Genomic DNA, 4636 nt, shown 5'->3' on the forward strand with positions numbered 1-4636 from the left:
AGACAGAAATAAGCATCTTTTATTTTCCCCTGCCTTGGAATAATCTCCATTAGTGATTATTTTCTGAAAGCCTAAAGGATGCAAATTGTAGGGAAAAAACACCAAGATCCTACTGCAGTGATCCACAAGCCACCCTGCTCCTGACCCATATTGTGGGAGGGGAGGGAATCTTTGGGCAAACCATACCTTGGCTAGAAGTTAGTACTAAGAGAAAGTCTCATCATAATGTATAGATTATTCAAAAACGAACTACTTATTGAGATGATATTTATTTTTCTTCAAAATGCATTTACTCAGTATCCTTTATGGTCTAAAATAATTTGGTGTATTCTCTGAAAAAGATGTGTTTTTGTTCCAGTTTTATTGAGATATTATTGACGTTCATCACTGTATAAATTTAAGGTGTACTGCATAATGGTTTGACTTATATATTTGGTACAATGATTACCACAATAAATTTAGTTAGCATCTATCATCTCATATAAATATAATAAAACAGAAAAAGCAAAAAAAGAAAAGAATATTTTTTCCTCTTGATGAGAACTCAGGACTTAGTATCTTAACATTCATATGTATCATACAGCGGTGTTAACTATAGTCGTGTTGTACATTTGATCCCTAGTACTGGATCAAAGATCAAGTGTTTAACATATACATACATATATATATATATAAAATGGAATTTTCTAGATCTTTTTATTAATTGCTAGCCTAATGATACTGTGGTCAGAGAATGCATTGTGTATAATTTCAATGTTCAAAGGCTTACTTGATGGCCCAGTGTATGATCCAATGTATGTATATTCTTTGGGGTTCATAATATACCAGCCTTATTTACATTTATATGTAAATATCTGTTAAGCTTAAGTCTTCCATAACTTTGCATATTTTTTTTGTCTTTAATTTGACCATTTCTAAGAGGATATGTTAAATCTCCAAATCTGGTTGTTCATATATGCACTTATGCACATGGGTCTATAAATAATAGCTTTTTTTCACTTTGGGGGATAGATATAATGACTGTTAGTACTCAATCTTCTCTTCCTTTCACCACATATGGTCACCACATATGTCACATATGACATATGTTCAGCTCCTTTGATATTTCACATGCTTTTTGCTTTGAACTCGGATTTTATCAGATATTAACAAGGATACCCATGCTTTCTTTTGGTTCATATTTAAATGGAATATCATTTCTACCTATTTTAACCTCTTCTGTGTTTTGCTTCAAGTATTGGAAAGCATGTAGTTGGGTCCTGTGGTAGGTGGAACGTGCCCCCAAAGGTGACCAATTCCTAATCCTTCGAATCTATGAATATGTTACCTCACATAGAAAGGAGACTTTGCAAGTGTGAAGAAGTCAAGGATCTTGAGATGAGGAGATAATCCTGAATTATCTGGATGTGTCCAATATAATCACAAGGGTCCTTACAAGTGAAAGAATAAGTCAAGAGTCAGAGTCAGAGAAGGAGTTATGACAATGGAAACAGAGATTGAAGTGATATGAGGCTGTTACCTAGGAATGTGAGCAGCCTCTAGAAGCTAGAAAATGCAAGGAAATGGACTCTTCTCTAGAGCCTCCAGAAGGAATGCATTCCTGCTGACACCTTTATTTTAGCCAGTGAGACTCATTTTAGATTTCTCTCCTCCCAAAGTATAAGATAATAAATTTTGTGTTATTTTAGGCCTCTAAATCTGTGGTAGTTTCTCAGAGTAGCAATAGGAAATGGATACAAATCCTATTTGTAATCCAATCTGAGTGTTTCTGTGTGACTCAGAATTACAGCATCCCAACATTTTGGTTTTTAAAGCTGTATTCACCAATGAAAATAATATTTTAATGTTAGAGCACCAAAAGCCTATGTTCTGCTGTGCAATCTTCTGGAATTGCATGTTGTACCTCGTCAATTAAATTGTTTGAAAATTAACGTTGGACTGAACTTAGATGTGTAAGAGAGGAATCAACCCAAAGATAAGCTGTAAAGCTCACTGCTTATGATGGTTTTCTAATCTGTAAAGAAATAGATGAAAAGCTGCAAGTTTACACTGCTCCTCGGACTCTGAATTGTTTTTACTCTTTTAGAAAAACATAGAGTCATAAATTGCTTCTTCCTCTTTATTTTCTCCCTAAGACTATCTCCTTATTTATTATGGTGCAATTTCCCTGCTTCTGGTAGTATGTGTTTCCTAAGTCCGTGAGGCAGGCAGTTTTAGAAAGGTATATTGCAAAAGTTTTGATGATACCATTCTATATTCCACTTGCCCTTCCTTCAAGTTTTTCTTATGCACTTCCCTGTCCTACCTAGTTTCTTTAATGGATTATAAACTTTTGCTTCATCTCACTATACCTGCACATGCCCATGACCAACCTCATGTTGGTGCCACTGTGTGAAATAGTGTTTGACTTGTAAACAAATATGCAAATGGATTCTTTCCCCTTAAGCATCCTTTGTGCCTCTTCTTTCCACTAATTCATTTTAGGATATTGATCTATCTCTTTTGAGTCTAGAGTTGTAGGGCTTGATCTTCCAAGGCTTTGGGAACATCTTGTGCGTGTGCTCCAGGTTCCAAAGTCATGAAGAGACAGCCATTGCTCTGGAATGAACAAGTTGCTTAAGTCAAAATGCCACCCTTTACTCTTTTTTTTCCCCACTTGAGTTATGCCTGAAGTGCATGACTTGATCTTTATTTTTAATACTATGGCCTTGGTACAGGTTGAACTTCAAAAACTATCGTTATGTCCTGGTCTTTGTTTTTGCCATCGAGGAGATCAACAGGAGCCCCCAGCGGCTGCCCAAACTGTGTCTGGTTTTCCATGTCTACAATTCCTTCAACAGTGATGTCAGCACCTTGGTGAGCACCCTGAGGTGGTTATCGGGATGGGGTCAGATGATCCCTAATTACACCTGCCAGGCACAGAACAAGAATGTGGCTGTTACTGAAGGAACCACACCAGCATTCTCTGCCCACATTGGGACACTGTTGGAGCTCTACAAAATACCACAGGTATGAGCATGGTGGAGGGATGGATCTGGAGGGACTGACGTTTTCCTCCTTGGTGAAATTCTGTGGCCACTCATGTGGAAAAGAAGAAAGTGGTTTTGCATGTCTCCCTAATAGGAAAAAACCTACCACAGATAGTTCTTGATATGGTGGATTCATTATTTTGGTGTGTGAATCTGAGAGAGGGATGAAGTAGCCAGAGGCTAGCATCACTGTCTAAAGCAGACCACAGGAGCTTCTGGAAGTGTGGTTGCCCAAATTCTCTCAAAGGAGTGGAAGCTAGATATTCTGAAATAATCATACCCTAGTTACTTATCGAATAGTTAATAAAATTTTATATGTAAACATGTACTTAAAACCACTTTACACTCTTCAAATTCTTTACAAATAGTCACAAATTTAATCCTAATATAAGTCAATGAATAGGTAACGTTATTATGGGACTTTTTAGAGATATAGAAACTAAGATGGATAGAGGTTATTTAACCTTCTCAAGTGCGTTAAGCTAGTCACATTAGAGTCAGGATTTGAACCCAGGCAGTCTGGCTTCAAAGCCAAGCTTCCCCTCAATCACTTCTACCATCAGATAATATTGCTTCATACTCACAGTGTTAGCACCAAGAATGTAAGTTTAGCTAACTGATCATATGAATTTTGTTGAAATTCTGTTTATTTTTCTTCCAGAGAACTCAATATGGAACACTTTTTCTCTTTTGATTCAGACAACCTATGGAGATTTTGATCCTGTACTGAAAGGTAAGGACTAGTTTTCCGCTCTCTATCAGATAGCTCACAAGGACACATCTCTAGTCTTCAGAATGGTCTCATTGTTGACACATTTTGGCTGGACCTGGGTAGGAATCTTAGTATCAGTTGGTACAAAAGGTGAGCAATTCCTCTGGGAACTTAGAAGAGAGATGACTATGAACGGTGCCTGCCTGTGACTAAGATACCGGTGAGCAAGAGGACGTACACTTCAAAAGATTGGACATGCATAGCCAGAAGCACAGACTCATCAGCCAACGTGTTTATCATTTATGGTGACACAAGTAGATTAATAAATGTGAGCATTGCAGGAAACCATTATTTAACCACTCAGAAGGTGTGGATCACTACACCACAGTGGGATGCTTCTTTTATTCCACGTCACCACTTTTTTGATACCTACCATGGGAGTCTTTCCTTTGCACACCAGAACTTTGACATATCTGGATTTAAACACTCTCTATGGACAGTTAGCCCCTCTAAATACCAAGAAGACTTTTTCTTTACCAAATGATGCCTTGAACATTTCAACTGCTCATTTGCAGGAACTGAATGTGGAAATTTTTGGAGTGTCCATTCAATGCCTCCCTGGAGTCTCTGCCAAAGGAAACATTAAACACGACTCTGTCTGGATCCAGCTACTACATCTATGATGCTGTGGATGTGGTGGCCTGAGCCCTCCATGAAATACTTTTTATAAAAGCAGAACAGGGGTCCATAATGGATGCAGGCCAGCTCATGTTTTTCCCTTAGCAGGTAAAATTCTCCCTTAAATAGGATTCTCATTATTGTTCTTTTAGGATCCGAGAGTTATTTTATTTGGGTATCGAATTGTGATTGTCACATTGTCACAGGTCAGCAGTGA

The 4636-nt window shown here is 37.7% G+C and overlaps 1 long non-coding RNA gene across 1 annotated transcript; it reads left to right on the forward strand.

Annotated features, from left to right (window-relative positions):
- The first annotated feature begins 2841 nt into the window (after positions 1–2841).
- On the forward strand, positions 2842–4379 carry LOC131402346 (uncharacterized). The gene is made up of 3 exons (XR_009218567.1): positions 2842–3009; positions 3691–3762; positions 4317–4379. It is a non-coding gene; the product is annotated as an uncharacterized LOC131402346 (long non-coding RNA).
- Positions 4380–4636: the final 257 nt, after the last annotated feature.

Source organism: Diceros bicornis, unplaced genomic scaffold (genome assembly GCF_020826845.1).
Source record: "Diceros bicornis minor isolate mBicDic1 unplaced genomic scaffold, mDicBic1.mat.cur d_74_multi, whole genome shotgun sequence".
NCBI lineage: Eukaryota > Metazoa > Chordata > Mammalia > Perissodactyla > Rhinocerotidae > Diceros > Diceros bicornis.